This window comes from Giraffa tippelskirchi, chromosome 1 (genome assembly GCF_054371585.1).
Source record: "Giraffa tippelskirchi isolate mGirTip1 chromosome 1, T2T-mGirTip1v1.2.pri, whole genome shotgun sequence".
NCBI lineage: Eukaryota > Metazoa > Chordata > Mammalia > Artiodactyla > Giraffidae > Giraffa > Giraffa tippelskirchi.
The window spans coordinates 154148320-154170308 of NC_137275.1; the positions used below are offsets into that span (position 1 = coordinate 154148320).

Genomic DNA, 21989 nt, shown 5'->3' on the forward strand with positions numbered 1-21989 from the left:
CAGCCAGCCAGCACGCTTCCCTACCAAATATTTATCAAACACCTATCATGTTCTACGTGACAAACCTAGACAGCATATTAAAAAGCAGAGACATCACTTTGCCGACAAAGGTCCATCTAGTCAGAGGTATGGTTTTTCCAGTACTCATGTATAGATGTGAAAGTTGGACCATACAGAAGACTAAGTGCCAAAGAACTGATGCTTTAGAAGTGTGGTGCTGGAGAAGACTCTTGAGAGTCCCTTGGACAGCAAGGAGATCAAACCATTCAATCCTAAAGGAAATCAACCCTGAATATTCATTGGGAAGACAGATGCTAAGGTGAAGCTCCAATACTTGGGCCACTTGATGCAAAGAGCCAACTCATTGGAAAAGACCCTGAAGATGGGAAAGATTGAAGACAAAGGCAGAAAGGGACGGCAGAGGATGAGATGACTGAATGGCATCCCTGGCTCAGTGGACAGGAATCTGAGCAAACTCTTGGAGATAGTGAAGGACAGGGAAGACTGGTGTGCTGCAGGCCACGGGGTTGCAGAGTCAGACACAACTGAGCAACTGAGAAACACAACAGCAGCACCAACAATGCTCTAGGTGTTGTCCTTGGTAATGGAGTGTAGTGATATACTCAGTAAGGGAATTAAAATCAATTTCTGATAGCATTAGAAAAACATTGCAGACTTTTGAGTAAATCCATGACTTAAATGTTGGTTGCTTCTAGTTGTTTCCATTTTAGATATAATTTTCACTCCAGATGAAGAATATGAAAGATTTAAGTGTTTTTCCCCCACAGTTTACTCCTTATGTGGTGGACAAAATAATACATCTTTAAAATTTGATCAAATGTGGCCAAATATTAAAATGCTGTAAGCATGGAGCCTATCTGGTAGCTGGTTGGTCTTTTCTTATTATCTTTCTTCCTTTAGCTAAATGTTTTTGTTCTTGTATCAGACTAATATATTATTTTGATCTGTGGAGTTAGAATAAAATGTTACTGCCCTTTAAAGAAAGAGGTGTTTTGGAGTCTTATTTTTTAAGACATCACTTTTTAGAGTAGACTATTTCCAGGTACTCGTCTTCCACATATCAAGATATGCATAACAAGAAAAAAGGGGAAACAGCTTTAGAAAAATTACAATGTCACAGTTTGTTTGTACTTGATGTTAAGGATTTGTGATGATTATAACCTACAAGTTACATATGTTGGACAGATTTATGTCTTCCTACTCTTAATTTTTGGAGCTTTGATCTTTCCCAAGTCATTGACCTTTAGTGATGCAATTCTTCTATCCTTTTTTTTCCTTATCTATTATGTTAGATGTCCCAAATCCCTTATATCTGTTATTTTTCCAGTCTTCTTTCCCTTACTTTTTTTCCTGGAATCTAATTTAACTCTCTCTTTCACAAATTTATGTATTTAGGGCATGGACTGTAAAGAAAACTGACAAAAAAATTAACAGAGAAAATTAAATTTAACAAGTGAATTAATTTTGGACAATGAGAGATTTGAATATTATATTTAAATGATTTGTATATGTTTATATTTACTTGTAAATGCTTATTTGTCATCATCAGTTACTTACCCACAACATGGGAAAGTCACAACATACTACTTGTAATTTGTGTACTGCATAAAGTATTCTATTATTTTTTTTTATCAGTGTTCCAATTCCAAATCTCATAAACAAATATAAACTTTCAACTGGCAGCTAACAAACATTTTATGTTTGGTGAAATATGGTACTCTTTACCACCTACTCATTTTCTCCTGGACAGTGTTTATGTTATACTGTACTGTTTGTGCTTTTAGGAAATAATATATTGTATAAGTTTTTTCAGTAAACTATGGGAAAAATGTAGTATTTGTGATTAAAAACACACAGATAATAAAATCAGTATTAAAGTGAGAATCTAGAACTGCTCACCTAGAAGAGATTTTAAATACACTTCTTATTGCTAATCCCAGCTGGGGGTTTTCCACTGTGCTTCTGACATTCTATCCTCATTTTCACATTTTCTTCCAGAAGTGTAAAGATCACATTACAAAATTTTCATTACTTTGTTATTTATTTCCTCCTTTCTGCTTGTATGATTTTATACCATTATTTTCCGAAATAATGATGACAAAACTCTTTAGCTTCTCAATCTTTTCTCAATGATGCAATGTATTCTTTTATCAAGAGTATAACCATTAAATGAATGCAAATGTATCAATGATCTCCCAAATAATTTTCAGTTATATCATAAGGGTTTAGAGTAGACATATAAGATGCAAATTACATTAACTGTTTTTTTAGATCTTATTAATTTAGATACATAGATATAGTGTCATCATCACACATCTTTAGTATATGGCATATAGTGGCAGTTGGTAAATACTTGTCTTGAGTTTGAAGAAATAATATAAATAAGGTAATATTTTGAAATAGGCAAATATAGTTATGAAAATAAAAAGCATAGGCATAAGCAATTGGTTTGGTTCATGTTATTGATTATGAGATATGAATATGTTATATATTCTCATCCATTTCTTTGGAGGAAAAAAGAACTAGAAAAGTGAATAATTATAAAATTCAGTGAAATGGTGCTGCTGCTGCTAAGTCGCTTCAGTCATGTCTGACTCTGTGCGACCCCATAGACAGCAGCCCAACAGGCTCCACTGTCCCTGGGATTCTCCAGGCAAGAACACTGGAGTGGGTTGCCATTTCCTTCTCCAATGCATGAAAGTGAAAGTGAAGTCGCTTAGTCATGTCCAACTCTTCGCGACCCCGTGGACTGCAGCCTACCAGGCTCCTCTGTCCATGGGATTTTCCAGGCAAGAGTACTGGAGTGGGTTGCCATTGCCTTCTCCGAGTGAAATGGTGACATTGGAATAATTTGGTAGCTACAAAGAAAATGTTGATATGTGTTGGCTTGATTTATCTAATTATCTGCCTGAATCTCTGTTATAATAGCTATACACATTTTGAAAACATTTTAGATCAACAAAAAAGTTCCAAAAATAGTTATACATATATCCATCATTCAGACTCCCATAATGTTAATACTTGATATATCATAATGATTTCTTTGTATAATTGTACAGTTAACATTGGAACAGCAGTATTAATTTATCTAAAGTCCTTATTAGAATTTCATCAGTTTCCCCACAAGTATCATTCCTTTCTGTTTCAGAATCCAAAATAAGATCCAGATTAGAAATATTTAGTTGCTGTTTTCTTAGTTTCTGCTAATCTATGAGAGTTGCTAAATTTTCCTTTGACTCTCATGACCTTGCAGCTCTTGAATACAGGTCAATTTCTTTGTATTAGAACATCTTTTGCTTTGAGTTTGTGTGATACTTTTCATGATTGGATCAAGGAGAAGTACTTTTGGCAATGCCAGAGAAGTAGCACTGTGTCCTTCTCAGTGCATCATATAAGGAGGTATTTGGTATATTTAATCTCTCTTAGGATGTTTTCAATTAAGGTAACATGTGCCAGGTCTTTTTACTTTATATTTACTATTCTTCCCTTTGAACTAAAATATATGCTGGGAGAGATACTTCAAGGCTATGAAAATATCCTGCTTCATACAATTATTTTAGCATTCATTGGTAAATTTTGCCTATAGTAAATGTTATTGTGATGTTTACATGATGGCAATTTTGTATTTCAATTATTTTCTCTACTTTTTATTATATAATAGGCTTTATGTCCCTTATTGATTGCTATTAATATTAAGAAATGACAAAAATATATTGTTTTTATTTTTGTTCCTATTAATTATTTAGGACTAGCTTCCTTTCCAAAAACTTTAGCTAGGTTAAGTTCTTTTTCAACATATGTTTTTAGCTAAATTTTGCTGGTACAGTGCATTGCATTCACTCAAACCCTCTGCACACCAAACCCTGTCCATAATATCATGGGTGTTGTGTGTAGACACACACTGAAGCCTTTGACTGTGTGGATCACAAAAAACTGTGGAATATTCTTAAAGAGATGGGAATACCAGACCATCTTAACTGCTTCCTGAGAAACCTGTATGCAGGACAAGAAGCAACAGTTGGAAATGGGTATGGAAAAATGGACTGGTTCAAAATTGAGAAAGGAGTATGTCAAAGCTGTGTATTGTCACCCTGCTTATTTTTAACTAATATGCGGAGTGCATCATACAAAATGTTGGACTGGATGACTCACAAGTTGGAATCAAAATTGATGGGAGAAATATCAATAATCTCAGATAGGCAGATCATACCACTTTAATGGCAGAAAAGAAAGAGGAACTAAAGAACCTCTTGATGAGGGTGAAAGTGGAGCATGAAAAGCTAGCGTAAACCTCAACATTCAAAAAAACGAAGATCATGATATCATGTCCCATCACTTTATGGCAAATAGATGGGGAAAAATTGGAAACAGTGTTGGATTTCATTTTCTTGGGCTCCAAAATCACTGTGGATGGGGAAAAAAGCTCTGAAAAATCTAGACAGTATATTAAAAAGCAGAGACATCACTTTGCCAACAAAGGTCCATCTAGTCAAAGCTATGATTTTTCCAGTAGTCATGTATGGATGTGAGAGTTGGACCACAAAGAAGGCTGAGCACTGAAGAATTGATGCTTTCGAAGTGTGGTGGTGGAGAAGACTCTTGAGAATCCATTGGACAACAAGGAGATCAAACCAGTTAATCCTAAAGGAAATCAACTCTGAATACTCATTGAAAGGACTGGTGCTAAGGCTGAAGCTCCAACACTTTGGCCACTTGATGGGAAGAGCTAGCTCACTTGAAAAGACCCTTATGCTGGGAAGATTGAGGGCAAAAGGAGACGGGGATGCCAGATGATGAGATGGGTTGGATGGCATCACTGACTCAATGGACATGAGTTTGAGCAAAGTTAGTATATAGTCCTTCACTATCTCCCTGAGTTTGCTCAAACTCATGAAGCCTGATACGCTGCAGTTCATAGGGTCGGAGAGCTGGACATGACTTAGTGACTGAACAACAACATATTTACACTAGTACTATATATCAGCAAATATGTATTGACATTGCAGTTTTCTTCAAGTTTTAAGCTAGCACAGCTCCAGTTAAAGAACCAATGCTTTGTAATTGCATTGAATGAGTCAATATGGTTTTTATTATGTCATTAATCTGATAATTAAAAATTCTTAAAATAAGAAGTGCTGTGATGATTTAATGATGATAAAGTATCTGACCTGAGAGTTCCCTTATTGAAGTTTACCATAGCTTTGAAAAAAAAAATAACAGGAACAAAGCAAACAGTGTTTGCTTTTATGAAAATAAAAAGCATAGGCATAAGCAATTGGTTTGGCTCATGTTATTGATTATGAGATATGAATATGTTATATATTCTCATCCATTTCTTTGGAGGAAAAGAGAACTAGAAAAGTGAATAATTATAAAATTCAGTGAAATGGTGTTGCTGCTGCTAAGTCACTTCAGTCATGTCCGACTCTGTGCGACCCCATAGACAGCAGCCCTGTTGCTGCTAGAAGGTGAGATTAGGTCATAAAGATACATTTTTCCTTAAATATATATGGATACCATGGTTGGAAGTTTATTAGCATCAAATACATCATAAAAAGCATGCAAACTTAATTGAATATTATGTCACTAAATATTCCCCAGTATACACTTCATAATTTTCTTCAGTATATTCTACAGATGCTAGATATTTATATGATATGTGAGGGCTTCAGAGATGATAAATCTTTTTCCAAATATGTTAGCTTCTTGCTCTGTACAGGTATTAAATGTAAAACCTGTGTCAAAACATAAGAAATTTTACTTTTAGATACATGAACAACAATTATGGCTTTGGTCATCTTACAGGAAACCTTTGTACTCTTTTAAGCTTTCTGTGAATCAATCTGATGACATATTAATGCAAGTTATATTGCCTTATTTTGTGACTTCTGCAGTTATTCAGCTTTATCACAGACTCACCATAAAACTCAGGCACCACCCCTCCCCCCAACACACACACTATTTAAATTCACTAGTGGATTTGCAGCTAACTTCTGGCTTCACTCTCAGTCAGTTGCCTTCAGTATCCCTTGTGTATGCACTGAGCTGATAAGTGCTATTGTTCATTTTATTCTTGAGCGAACCAAGTTTAATGGGGCAAAAAAAAAAAACAGGAAAAAAAAAATCAAAACTCCAGACCAATAACTACCTTAGCTTGAAATGAGGTGATGAAAACCATTTTATTTCTTCATAATTCTTACAAAATATATTGAAACAAGACTTTGGAGAGGTGGAGGGTAACAGGAGGCCCCCACAGCAGAAGGGATGGGAAACAGCAAAAGCTATGAGATAGTTTTCTTATGCTCATTATGGTGTCTTTGGCTTCTTTCAAATTGTATTTTATTCTATTATCAGTTTGATACAATTAAAATTAAAATATATATCTTGGTTTAATCATGGATTTCTTCCCATATCAATGGCTATTTCTCAGTATTTCCAGTGTCATCATTTCACATTACATTTTAATTTGTTAGTTCATCAGGAAGAACAGTGTACTCTAGCATGTAAGGGATTACTTGTCATGACTCAGTAGGCTAACAAAGCTTTTCTTGAAAGGGGAAGTCTAATGAAAAGAAAAAAAGATTCTACTCCTTCTAGGTCAAATTATTAGCTCAGATATTTCATGCAAGAGAGAAATTGAAAATTAGTTTTTCTCATTGCACTGTACAATTCACTTACTAAAGATATATAAAATACATATCTCCAATAATAAGCAAGAAAATATCATTTGAGAATATAATACAGACACAGGATCTAAAACAACTGTACTTTTAAAATAACTAATACTTAACATTGCATGAGAGAAAGCTTTTGATATACATATTTTTTTTAATTTTAAAACCTAGAAACCATCCCTGGTAATCTGGGAAGCATTTAGACAAAATGATTAAATATAAAGAGAGAATAGAAAATTCCATAATAAGTTGGTTATTTACCTTCATGTATTTAAATTACATTAGTTTATATTTGGGGCTATATTTATATAGTTTATATTTGTATACTTATACCTTAAACAAAATAAATCAGTTAACAGGTACTTGTATTACTGAAAAATAACATTAAACTAGACAAATTCTATGAAAATGTAAAAAAACCACAAAATAATAAAATTTCCTTTCATTTTGAAGATTTTCTGAGTATTCAAATATAGTATTTGGACTTCAAATTGAGAATTAACTGTTAAACAATGGAGTTTTATAACAGGTTTGAGGGATTGATAGATTAGTACAGTTAAGGAGGTAAAACTACTGAGTCAACCTTTGTTGACTGTCTTCACTTTATTTTCCATGACAATAACTCACAGCTACTAAAGCTCATTGTAGTTCTTCCAACAAAACAGCACGTACTACATGGAAAGGTCAGTGTTTAAGGGTCCAGTTTTAGGTCTGCCACTAATTACCTGTGTAAGGCTAGATAAATTTCTTAACTTCTCAGCCTAGGTATCATGTTCTGTCAAATGAGTTTTTGAAAAAATACTTTGAATTTCCCTTAATTAATAAATTAGTAACTTACTTCAATTTTGAAAGGTCTTTGTTTTCAGTAAGGCAAATGTATTCCTTAATTCAGTGGGTCTGAAGGAGTTAGGGATTTTCAGAAAAATCTTAACTTTATCTGCTTTTCAATTATAACCTCAATAAAATGATGTCAAAATACATTGTAATGGTTTACCTATATCTACCCATATGGCAATAGAGAATATATCTTATGTTTAGCATGCGTTTACTGAGAAAACACCATGTTCATCTGCACACATTCATACACATATATATGTATATATACACTCACACCCCAAGGTTTATTTCTGAAGAAAGATTAGCTAAATTGAGATTTTGCAAAAAATAAATGTTAGAAATAGATAGTAGAGAGCAGAAGTACTATTTTTAGGAAAAGGAAGGATGTAAAAACCTCCTGGACAGAGAGAAAGGCCCTTTTGAGAAATTCTGAAACCTCATTAAGGATAAACTTCAATATCAAAAATTTTAGCCTAGTTTGGGGAAAGGAAACTAATATTTGGTGAAAATCTACTTGGTTTTAGGCAGTATTTGGTGAGTTACACTTGTTCTGTTACTTGACATGTTAAATATCTCCATGGAGCTCTTCAAAAGATCTCACAGGTAACTCTTCATTTAGGCAACTATGTATCATTATTTAGAGTGATCCCATTTAGTTTTCTTTCTCTGGTCTCACCATTAGTATTAATTAGAGAATCACAGTTAGACCTTATTCTTACCCTTGGAGTATCCATGCTTTCTCACTTCTAATATGCAGAGAGTATTTTATACAATGGTTCACAGACAAACCCCTTTGGGCTGATTCTGTTGAAAAGTGTGTTATCCCTAAGAAAGACAATGCCAAAGAATGCTCAAACTACTGCACAATTGCAGTCATCTCACACACTAGTAAAGTAATACTCAAAATTCTCCAAGCCAGGCTTCCACAATACATGAACCATGAACATCCAGATGTTCAAGCTGGTTTTAGAAAAGGCAGAGGAACTAGAGATCAAATTGCCAACATCCGCTGGATCATCGAAAAAGAAGAGAGTTCCAGAAAAACATCTATTTCTGCTTTATTGACTATGCCAAAGCCTTTGACTGTGTGTATCACAATAAACTGTGGAAAATTCTGAAAGTGATGGGAATACCAGACCACCTGACCTGTCTCTTGAGAAACCTGTATGCAGGTCAGGAAGCAACAGTTAGAACTGGACATGGAACAACAGACTGGTTCCAAATAGGAAAAGGAGTATGTCAAGGCTGTATGTTGTCACCCTGCTTATTTAACTTATATGCAGAGTACATCATGCGAAATGCTGGGCTGGATGAAGCACATGCTGGAATCAAGATTACCAGGAGAAATATCAATAACCCCAGATATGCAGATGACACCACCCTTATGGCAGGAAGTGAAGAACTAAAGAGCTTCTTGATGAAAGTGAAAAGAAAAGAGTGAAAAAGTTGGCTTAAAGCTCAACATTCAGAAACCTAAGATCATGGATGGCGTCTGGTCCCATCACTTCATAGCAAATAGATAGGGAAACAGTGGAAACAGTGGCTGACTTTATTTTTTTGGCCTCCAAAATCACTGCTGGTGGTGATTGCAGCCATGAAATTAAAAGACGCTTGCTCCTTGGAAGAAAAGTTATGACCAGTTTAGACAACAAAGGTCTATCTAGTCAAGGCTATGGTTTTTCCACTGGTCATGTATGGATGTATGAGTTGGACTGTGAAGAAAGCTGAGCGCCGAAGAATGGATGCTTTTGAACTGTGGTGTTGGAGAAGACTCTTGAGAGTCCCTTGGACTGCAAGGAGATCCAACCAGTCCATAAAGGAGATCAGTTCTGAGTGTTGATTGGAAGGACTGATGTAGATGCTGAAACTCCAATACTTTGGCCACCTGATGCAAAGAGCTGACACATTTGGGAAGACTCTGATGCTGGCAAAGATTGAAGGTGGGAGAAGAAGGAATGACAGAGAATGAGATGGCTGGATGGCATCACCAACTCAATGGACATGAGTTTGAGTAAACTCTGGGAGTTGGTGATGGACAGGGAGGCCTGGTGTGCTGCAGTCCATGGAGTCCCAAAGAGTCAGACACAACTGAGTGCTGAACTGAACCGAATGGTACTCTAATTCTCTTTGTAGACACTTGCAATTTTTGCTTTTCACTTATTACAATATACTTTATAAAGGAGAGTAAGTTCTTTCTTTGAAATCAGTGTAAAATATTGATGTTTCTAAAATTACATATTTAAGAGGTATATTTAATTTTTGACAAGTATTCCTTTATCTGTGTGATCGGACACATACATGTTTGTTTATATGTGTTTGGGGATATGTTAGGTGAAAGTGGAAACTGATACTAATGGCTTTTTTTTTCTCTGCTCAAATAAGAATTCTAAACTTCATTTAAGAAAAAAAATTGTCATCTCATTTTATAGAATAAAATCTGAAACCCAGAGATAAGTCTGTATGTAGTTTTATTGCTGTGAGTCCCAGTACTCTTGGTATACATAATACAGGTTAGACATGATATCCTATCTGTTTCAAGATGTGAATTTATATATGACAAGGTACACGTTTATAAAACTACTTTTCAGTGGTGCCCAGAAGATCCTCACATGGATGCTTAAATTTAAAAGTATTTTTAGAGGATGACTAGACAATTGATTCTCTGAATTTATGCCTTTCAACCAAGAAGATGTAAGGAAGTGTATACTGACTATTTGGAAAATGTGTGCGTAAAATTAGCTGGCTATTATCTAGTTAACGGGTAAGGTCTGCTGTCTGATGTGCTATGAAGTGGAAGTTAACAGCTGTTGGAAAGAGGATAATGGTGCTTTACCAAACTATATTGATCTTTCTTTTTTGTTTTCAACTTAATATTTTGAAAAAATAATTTTAAATATAAGGGAAAGTCCAATGAAAGTCACCATCTCTATTCCAACATGTAATGGCTGATTAGTTATTAAACTAGCATGTTCATTATTATAAAATAAAAGGATTAGACTGGGGTATTTTTTTAACACATAAAAAAGAGCAAGTAATAATAAATTATTCTATGAAACATGGTTAATTTTTAATCCATTCATTCGGTGAATGTTCTCTTAGTGTCTCTTATGTGCCGGACATTGTGCTAGGTGCTAAATAAGAGAATTCAAACAGCAAAGTCCCTCCTGTTTAGAAACTGAGAAGTATTTGGAAGAGACTCACCTTTAAAGCAAAAATTGGAGTGTAGGGTTATGATACAGAAATGCAAGGCATATAAGAAATACACATTTTAGGGTCATATAAATAAACTCAAGAAAAGGATGGAAAGGGACATGATATGAGAGAAGCTATGAAGGACTCAGCCTGAGTAGGAACCTAGCCAGAAGAGAAAACAGGAAAATATTTTTCAGAAAACAAGAAACAAATATGAAAGACACAGAAGTGAAAGAAAATAGAATATTCAGGGAACAGCAAGTGTTTTTATTTATTTATTTATTTTCAGGAGTTGAAGGGTGACATAAGTGAATTGTGGGAGATAAGCAAGAAAGGAACTATCTTTTTCATAAAATGCCAAAACTGAGTTTATATATTGTCTTAGGTGATGAAAAGCTATTTTAGGACATTAGTTGAAGAAGGACATACACCGAATTCATTCTTGGGATAATATGCCTATTACAAAACAAAAGACTGCATAAGTAAAGAATTAAAGATTGATTAATTAGAAGATTCTGGCTTCTGGGTGTTGTGTGAAACTCCACTATTCTTCCCCAAAGAAAGTTTAGGGGTAGAACTACAACTACTCAAGACTGAGTGAATTTTAAGATTGAAATTCTAATTATTTCATTCTACAATGCAGAAAATGAGGTCAGCCAGTTTAAATGACTTGTCCAAAGACACAGAATTTCTGACAAAGCTATAACTTAGGAACTTGATTTCGTCTTTCTCAAAAAACACAGATTAAAATTCACAACGAACCAGCCCTTCAGCTCCATAGAAATATTTTAACTAACGTATTAATGATGATATGTCTGTGTTAGCAGTACCATAAAACAAGTGACCTTCATGGACAAAACTCTCTGTGGTTAAAATTAAAAAGACAAAGGAAAATGAGATCTGATTGTTAATGTAATTAGTTGATGATCCAGTAGGGGTGTCAGATCTATAAATGCCAGTTATTGACTGATGATAATGGAACATTCAAATCTTCAAACTGGTGCTCAAATCCTACTCTTGAAAATAATGAGGGACCTGTTCCCTCCATCCTGCCTCCTTGCAAGGTGCTAATACTACATTCTGAATAATGATGTGCAAACCCAGCAAAAGGGCAGTGCTGCTGTTGCTCCACATTCAATCTATTGTTTTGTTTTCTGTCGTAGGTTCTGATTTTTTTGAAATTTGGACATTTATGAAGTGCAGTCATGAATATGATGGGGAGAGAATATTATAAGCAACCCTTCCTAAGAATTACCAGATTTGCAGTATGTTCACAAAATTAAAAAAAAACAAAGCAAAACAAAAACAAAAATACATGGAGTGTAACCTACTATAGTGCTTAGCATTTACATAGAATCTTTTTTTTTTTTTTAATAACCAGCTTGAGGCTTCTGTTGGTGCCTAAATCACATTGATAAGTATAGTTTGGTAACCACATTGCTACTGGCTCTCTCAGACTAAGAATTTCAGTGTCTGATAAATAGAATTAGTTGTTCATATAGAGAAGATCACTTTACAGGTACATATATTTATTCAGGTGGATGATTTTAGTGGGCTGTTATACTCGAGTGAGATTATTCAGACAACCATCATCCCCCGTGAGGATCAATGATTTGCCTGAGAGCATAGGTTACAAAACAATAAAACAACGTTTTATTTCTGCAAATATCGATTTGCTAAACCTTCACTTGATGATCATGATACAGCAAGGTTTAGACTGTTCCATTCCAATAAAACAGTGCATATACCTCATGACAAAGAGGATAGGTCAAAGTATGGAATATTCTTTAGTCTTCATGGCTTATGCCATGGGATGCTTTGTGATACCTCTGTTAGGGAAGAAAAAAAGACTTCATCTGAGAAAGGAAAGTTACAATTGGATGTCATCTTTGCCAGTTATTTTGGGTGTAATGAGAGAGAGACAGGTCATTTCAAGAATGAAGCAGTTGCCAGTTTGTAGTCACAGATTGTAGCTGTGCAAAATCTCGTTCTCCCTATTCCTTCCAAGGTAGTGGAAGATTCTGCTGAAAAACTTACATCTACTTGTTGGAGTTGAGTTTTTCATTAATTTATAAAAGGAGGCTCTTTGTTTTAAGGAGAACAAGACTAAAGGGAATTTCTGAAATTGTGGATTTAGTTTTACAAAACTGAACCCTATTGTATCCTGATGTTCACCTAAAATTGTGAAGCTCACTTTATATTCCCATGCTGTTAAATTTTTTTGAGAGTATGGTTGCAAATTAAAGTACAATATTTCCTCACCCATGAGAGTAATTCAGTTTCTCTATTATGAGATATTTAAAGTATTACCATTTTGCAGGGAGAGGAGCTATTATAAATAGTAGTGAAGTGGATTATCAGAATACATAAATGTTTGTCAGCATCTGTTGATATGTCCTTTTGAGAGAGCCCCAGAAGTGAAATAACTGGGTGAAAAGGGGCACATATTTTGTAGTCTGTGATGCATGCTGGAAAATTGCTTTCCAGTTTATACTACCACTGTCAATGAGAAAAGATGGCAATTTTATCACACTTGTTCATTACTATCAAAACAAAACGAAATACCACACAAGGCTGCTCTATAAAAACAGTATTATTTACTTTTTGCAAACAAATACCCTCGAAGATAGATACAGGCCAACCTATTTTCAGTAAGTAGAATCTTTGTGTTAGATTCTTTCTTTAGGTCAAGAGAGAATCACTTTGAGAGTACATTTGGGGAGGCAAAAAAGAGAAGCTGTCCACTAATAGACAAGCCCTTGAAATTTGGGAACATTAGGAGAACACTGGTTATGCAATAAGCCCATTATAGAGAAATACAAGTATTAATAGGAAAAACAGAACGTCTAAGATAACATTTACCTCTGTTACACGTTTGTGTACAGCTGCAATCTAATTTAGAAGTTACCAATTGTGTTAGTTTTCTAGGTCTGGCAAAAAACAGCATATCTATTGAACTTGCTCCTGAATTTGGGTCCTACAAATGAAAATGGAGTGAAAATTTTCTCTGAGATAGGTTGAAACATTGTTGTTTTTAAGGAACTAACATTTAAATAAGGTAGTATGGAGTAACTCTGCCCCTATCTTTATGATATTCTGACAGATTTGACAGGGAAAAATGATATAGTCTGGAGAAAGTCTTCCATGATAAGCTCTATGGCTTATGTTTACAAACCCATTGTATGTAACATGGAGATGAATACATCCAGTTATAACCATAAATGACATAAAGTTATTCCATACATCACAGTATGAATAGGGCATGGAAAAAATAAATGTAGCTTTTAAATACATGTACTGGCTCATGCATACATTAACAACTATTTACTTGCTATGACCAGAAAAAGACAGGGATAAGAAATAGTATAAAATACTTTGTATCTGAAAATTACTGAAATATAATTGTATAGTCAAATTTATTGGCCACTAATCATTAGTAAAGGTGGGAGTAATAACAAAGTTTCTAAAGCACTCATATTTCATACAAGGGGCATAAATCTCTGTGTTGTTCATTTATTTTGGAGTAAAACAGTGTTTCTGCTCTGATGAAGTAACTGTTGGCTTAGATACACTTTGATAAGAACACTTCTTGTGCTCAAAACACAGTAAGGACATATAGGTCCTGGGGCTTTGCACTGCTATGCATATTTGACCATTTCTAAGCTTTCTCTAAATAAAGGCTTCTCTTCTGAATTACAAAAATAAAAACATTCCTCTTTCTTTCCCCAGTGCATCACTTTTAGCTGTACAAATTTATCTGTAATTAATGAATGGTTTTTGGGAATTTCCTCCTGAGATTTTTGGCTTTTGCAGAGAAGTTCCTTGAGGCAGTCAACAAGTTAAAGCATGGTATGTTTTATAGTTTGTAAATACCACTAAATCAATATCAAAGAAACATTGTAGTTTACAGGTTAAATACTCTTAGCAATGGGATAAAGAAACTCTCAAATGAACAAAATGAGAATGGTGCAGAATTATACTTTAGTTTATCTTAAATAGTAACAGCTGCTTTCAAAGTTTAGTTTTAGTCAAAGTCACTACATACACATATTGTTTTTTATGAAAGTATTCAATAGCCATATATCTTAGATTTGCTTAATGAAATTTAGTTGTTATTTTATGTAAATTAAAAAATAGAACAGTAATATTCAAAAACCTTATTTTTATTTTGATTGTTAACTATTGAATTAATATTTGGTGTATTATTAGATTTATAAAATTATACAAATATCCTATGTCTTAAACTGAATTATTTCAAGCATCATGATATATGGTCTTGAATTTAGTGTTCTTTGAGAGTAAGACTAACAAAAATGATAATCCACTAAAATATTTTCTAACCTTAAAAAACATTTGAGAAAAGGAATGAGGATATAGTTCCCTATAGGGTTCAGACTGACACAAAACTTTGTGGCTATTATCTGATCAATCTGAATTCAATGCATGGCTTCATTAAGTACTAGGTGGGCAGTATTTAAGTAGGACTGTTGACTAGGGTCAGTACTCTTTTTGCTGAAGACTCACTCTACATAAATGATATAATCTCATCATTTGGGAGGGTTTTTGAAGAGCTGATGTAGCAGGAGGCTCCCATATCCCCTGCTAATTCAGACAGGGTTTCTCAATCTAAGCACATGATTGATATTTTAAGCTGAAAAAACTTTTTATTGTGGAAGCTTGTCATGTGAATTGTAGGATGTTTAGCAGCATTCCTGGCCTCTACCCACTAGTTATGCCTGTAGCTCCCCTGCCCCCCTCCACCTCCCCCCCAGTTAGGACACCAAAAATGTCTCCAGGGTTTGGTAAATGCCCCTGGCCATGAGAGTAGAAGGAGGAAATTACACCTGGTAGAAAATGCCTGTGTTAAAACAATTAAATGTACATATGTCCCCTTCCTCTTGAGCCTTCCCCCCTACTTCCCATCTCACCCCTCTAGGTCATCACAGAACACCAGACTGGGCTCCCTGTGTTATTCAGCAGCTTCTCACCACTATCCACTTACACACAATAGTGGGTCTGTTGATGCTCCCTTCTCCCTTTGTCCCATTCACTCCCTCCCCCACTGTGTCTGCAAGTCTGTTCTCTACATCGGCATCTCAGGAGGGATAGGATATATGTATAGTTATGACTGATTCATGTTGTACTGCAGAAAGCAACACAACATTGTAGAAATACAAAAAAATAACTTCACACAAAAATACAATTAAACAATGTTAATGAAATGATGATAGGTCACCACCTCCCCTTCATTACCATGGTAGTGGGTTAGTTGCTAAGTTGTGTCTGACTCTTGTGACCCCATGGACTGTAGCCCGCCAGGCTCCTCTGTCCATGGGATTCTCCAGGCAAGAATCCTGGAATGGGTTGCCATGCCCTCCTCCAGGGGATCTTCTCAACCCGGGAGTCAAACCCAGGTCTCCTGCATTCCAGGTAGATTCTTTACCAACTGAGCTATAAGGGAAAACACTTTGCTACCATCACGATATATAAAAAAAAAAAAAACAAATTGAAACATAGCTTTCCAAATATATTGTCTATCAGGTTTGATATTTAAAATTTTCCTTATTGAGTCTATAGGTGTTTTATTCTTTTTATTCTTCCCTTTTCCCCCATTTTCTCATCTGAATTCTTTTTTCCCCTCTTAATTCTAACCTATGCTAAGTTCAATTAAACAACTATTTTGAAATATGTCTCCTTCCTTTCCTCTTGCAACTTATTTCCACTTAAATGAGTATATATTCCTTTCAGAAAAATCAAAACAAGTACCCTTAATCCTATCTTTAAAACCCCAAGTGTTCCTATTTGGCCAGAGAAATGGATATTTTAGGATATGGTGATTGTGTTTTTTGTGAATTCAGCCCTGATTGTTGACACTATGCTTTTCTGTGATAAATTCATTATCTTGGCTGTAATGCTGACTATCCAGAGTTTTGTACTTTCTCTTCACCCTATAATTCTACTCTCACGGATGTTAGGCAGTTGGATTCTCGCTTGACTGGTGGAAAACTTTAAGTGACTCCCTGTCATTTACTGAGATTTTCCGTTCCTCTAGTCATGCCAGAGCATAAGCAAAACACAGAACCTAGAATTATAGCTATTAAATACCGCTTAAAATGCCTCATTCCCTCCAAAAAATAGAAGAGTTCTTAGACTTACATCTGTACATTTATGTGAGTGGATGAGTCTTTGAACATATTTGGAAGTGTGTCACTGCATCTAATTGAATAATGAAATAGAAGTGATGAAAATATTGGACTTTAGTGCAGCAATATGTGATTCTGTTTCCTCTTTTGATTTCTAAAGTACTCAAGTTGACTTAATGTATTTAAATCTATTATCTGCACATATTTTAGTTTCACTATATGAAAGTTTGAAACATTATTACTGTGAAAATGATTCTCTGTGAACTTTAATTGATGCTCTGATGCCATTTTTGATCAGCAAATATTCTAAGGCTTTTGTTATTATAAAACATGTGAAACTTGTCTCTTAATTTTCCTGTTTTGAATATAATAATTCATTTAGCATTTTTGAAAAATAATGTTTTCAATTTTTGCCTAAAATTTATGTACCAGGGTTTACTACTTTCTGGGAAAAACATTTGTTTTAAGATATAAAGGAATAGAGCTCATTTGGAGATTCAGATTGAGAGTTATTTCAGAGTATTTGTCTCCAATTTTTCTTAATGAACTTCATCTATAAAAGACAAAAAGACCATCTTTTTTAAGTTTATGGACAGATTCCCATTTTGAGCAATGTTTGAGTTTTAAAGCATGTTCCTGTTTTATGTGTTGGTATGTCTGAATCTGTTTTTAATACTAAGTATATTAATAAATATGCATATATATTTTTCATAATAGGTTCCTGTCCTGAGACCACAGCAGGATGTGCCTTGGTCAAAGGTATGCGCATTTAAAATATATTTCAAACTTTCTTCATGAGTAATGTGTACAAATGTTATGATAATAATTGCATTATTGTCTCAGGCTTAGCTGTGTGGAATTGTAATACATGTTTATATATATGATACATACTCTTTGATCTGGCAAAATATGACTCTAGTGATAAAGTAACAAAATTAAAAAGTCTAACTGTTAAATGCATAGCATTGCCTTGCCACAGGATGCCTTAATCTACACAACCTATATTCGAAGAACTATTGTTGCTAATGTGCCTTTTAACAAAGCAGTGGAACTATTCTAAGGCTGATGGAAGGTATTTAACATAGTCGTTAACGATGCTGGTGAGTAAATTATTGAAATAGGATATAGGTCAGTTAAATTGCCTGTCAAAAACTACCTACATGTCTAGTTTTGGCAAATCAAATGTTGAAATCAGTTAAAAATTACAAATCAGCATGAAAATAGGAAGCAAGCAGGAAAATAAGTACACATGTAGCTAAATAAGATGTTAATAGGGTACCCGAAAGATAAGGGGGTTGGTTCAAGGCTAATAAAGGATGCTATGATTTCAAAATTGAATTCTGTTATTAAAAAAAAAAAGGAACAAAGAACATTGCAAAGATCAAGAATTGTAGTAACCTTGAATCCTAAGAGGGAGCTGAAAAGGAAATGTATACTGTGAATAAAAAGTACTTGATAGGAAATCTGAGTTAAGACTGTAGAGGCTGAGATCCTCAGGGACTGTAGTGGACAGGGTGAAGACTATTTAAAGTAAAACTGAAACTCACAGATAGGAGGAGTTAAACCCAGTTCTTCGCTATGGAGAAAGTAGGATGAAAAGATGAGCTTGAACTAACACATGAGGAACTTAAGTGATAACATATTGCTAGAAGGTTTGATGTTGTTCATTTAGAGATATTTAAATATCAAATGGATTCACAAATGTTTGATTATAATTTCTCTAAATCTTCTCTAGATCATTTATTCTATTTGGGGTCCTTCCAACCCCACACAGAATTTGGCAAGGCAGTTCTTTTTATTTTTCTGCATTATATTTTTCTTTATATTGAAAGAAAAGTTGGAAGTTGTTTTGTGGTTGTAAGAAAAATTGTGGCTATATATGCCATCATGAATAATAATTGATGTCTGTTCTATTTCACGCATAGCTCTTTTTTGAAAATACGCTTATATACACATTTATATTTTAAATTTGGCTCTAAATTATGTTATGTGTTCCACATGTTACTCTTCCATGAAAGAATAAACTATTCATCTGCATATCTGGATAATTTTCTGAGATTTTAAAATTGAAATAGACTTTTTTTTTTTTCCTCTTTTCATAAGCTTTTCCTCTTAGTCATTTTCAGCCTCTATTCAGGGCCTAGTGTGACTTTAGAATATCCAAGGAAAGTATGCCAGCCAATGTGTTCTGCCAGACAGGGAATGAATGGCTCCAGGCACAAACCTCTGTTGTGTCAGGACTCTGCCATGACACTTGGCGGGGAACTAAATCAAACAGCACAATGCAAATAATCTCGGCTTCCAATAGATGTGCAGCCTCAACCTCGAGCCTGCTGTTAGTCATTACTACTTTTCCCCCTGATGTTCCACGGAGCGGTATTTCTGATAATGAACTGAAAACTAGGGCATTTCCTAGGTGTTCTCACAGTGTGAGGAGGTGGAGGATTGTGGCTTTGAAACTGGACCTTCCTGAGTTTTAAGAGCCATTCTGTCACTCACTAGCTGTCCTGGCCAGGTTATTTCAGATATAAAATGGATTTAGCAATAATTTTCACAGGTTTTGTGACTATTAAAGTGATGAATTTGCCATAAAGCACATCTTTATACATGCTACATAATAGACATTTAATAAATGCTCTTTTACTACTTCCCATTTCTGTAATGAATTCAGTTTTGTGATAAACTTGTAAATAATTATCTCTATCATTCTGTGAATGGAAGAGAAATGACTCTGCATTTGTAAATTTGAGGTTATGTAAGCCTGTATAATATGTCTTTATCTTCGCACAATCTTTTTGATAAAGGAAGTGTTGTGAACTTCTTAACTATTTTTATGTTGGTTCCTTTTTTTAAATATTACATTTGAGTGAGTTCCCTGGCATCCTAGTAGTTAGGACCATCTTTCATTGCCAGGGCCTGGGTGAAATCGCTGGTCAGGGAACTAAGATCCACAAGTTCTGTGGAATAGCCAAAAAAATTGCACTTGATACAAAGGGTCTTTATGTTGTACGAGAGTGTATTGCATGTCTTTGATTTAATTTTAGCCCTTGTTAGTGTGCTCAAGGATGAAAAACCATATTGTAAAATGTATATGGCTTAGAGAAATTATACATCTCTCTTACACACCCAAATTATCTTAGTTTTAATAGTTTACTTCAGCTCACTTATTGAGTAATTATTGTATCAAATATACAGTGGTAGGTGGTCAGAGTGCAGAGAAGAAAATAAATAGAGGTTCTTGGCCTTCAGGGAAATGAAAATCTTAGAAGGAAGGAGACTAGGAAACATGTCATTTTAAAATGATGTGGTAACATAATACAGGGGTGAGGTGCCAATGAGAGGGCCTTATGAAAAAGTCATTCTAATCAGTCTGGCTCCCTGGAGGGCTTGACACTCAGGTGTCTTAAAAGGTGATGATCAACTGGTTGGATATCAGTCAAATGTGGAAGCGCAATGGTGGGAAGGTGTCAAAAAAAGGCAGGAAAATCAGTTAGGAATCTGTTGGCTGAACTAAAACAGAGATGGTGGTATGGATTTGAAATTGGAAAGTGAAATCCTCCCACCTGTTCTTGAAGGTAAGATTTAAGTTATATTTGAAGGCTATTTTTGTAGGAGTAGGATGTTTATCATAGTGTTACTTATAACATGATAATAGGAACAAAATTAGCTGTCACATTATACGGAAACTGTCAAATAAATTATATTTAAGACATTTAATAAATGTGTTATAAACAAATAAATACATAATTGTAAAAAATTTACTACTACATAATAGTAAAATTCATTATTTTAAAGATCATTTAAGGAGGCTGTGTTCTTAAAAATCGGGTCAAACTCTGAAATAGTGTTATACCATGTCTCTTTTATGCATATGCTTTTATACACATATTTATATAAAACATGAAAACACAGAAATACTCTAACAATTATACATATGATGTGCTTTTGTTAGGGGACAGAGATCAAGGAGAGCATGCAGAAAAAGACTGGAAAGAAATGCATTCAGCATCATTAACGGTGATTCTGTTTATGTGGTAGATATATGTGTGACTTTTTTTTGGAACTTTGATGTCTTTTATATCTTATATAATCGCATTGAACACATTCTGGGTGACACTCCCAAGTCCTACTTGCTGATGTCCATACCTTTTTGTAATCCCTCCCCATAGATGTGGGCAGAACCGCTGACTTTCTTCTAGCCTATGTAGTATGGAGAAGGTGACAGGATACCACTTCTGTGATTGTTATGTGACGGCACTGATGAGTTTACAGTCCTATGTGTACACTGCTTTATATAAGACTATGTTTTTTTTAGAAGATTGGCTCCTGCTCTCCTGCTGGCTTTGAAGTAAGCTGCCATGGTGGGAGAGGGTCTATAGAGAGGGCAACATGGCAAGAAACTGAAAGCCTCTATAGCTGACAGTGGCTTCTGGATGACAGCCAGCAAGAAGTCAAGGATGTAATTTCTATAGTCATAAGATATATTGTGCACGCATCCTGAATAAACTTGTGTGAAATAATAAATAAAAAAATATATATACATATGTATGTGTGTATGTATGTGTATATATATATGTATACACACACACACACACACACACACATATATATATATATACACACATATATATGTATATATATCTGCCCCCAGTTCCTGGCACAGAACCTTAAAACCACTGTAATTTCCTAAGAGTACTAGGAGTATCTTTTGTTGTAGTATTTGTTCTTTGACCAGAATTCTTAACATCGTTTGGAATTTTCTGGGAGACGGGAGTCTTTTTTCATTCTAGTGATGTGACTCCTTGATAGCTTCATTATGGAACTAGTCACTAAAAAAAAACCAAGGCATGATTAGAAGAGTAGAACTTTCAATCTCCCCTCCTGTTTTTTCAAGAAGTGGGAGAAGGGCTAGAGATTGAGTTATGATTGATCATATCTCCATGATGAAGACTTTAAAAAAAATCACCCAAATAAAGGGCTTGGAGGGCTTATGGTGAATAAATCCACATGCTAGAATGGTGACACACCTAAACTCCATGGGGACAGAAGCTCCTGCCCTCAGGGCTCTTCTAGACCTAATTCTATGTCTCATCATCTTGTTGTTCATTCATACACTTTAATA

At 34.7% G+C, this 21989-nt stretch overlaps 1 protein-coding gene across 1 annotated transcript in view; it reads left to right on the forward strand.

Moving 5' to 3' along the window:
• Positions 1-21989, forward strand: part of PTPRD (protein tyrosine phosphatase receptor type D) — a 1686434-nt gene that overhangs the window by 173324 nt on the left and 1491121 nt on the right. The window contains exon 3 of the mRNA XM_081500246.1: positions 17585-17626. The gene's annotated coding sequence lies outside the window, so the exon portion shown is untranslated. The remainder of the gene's footprint in view (positions 1-17584; positions 17627-21989) is intronic.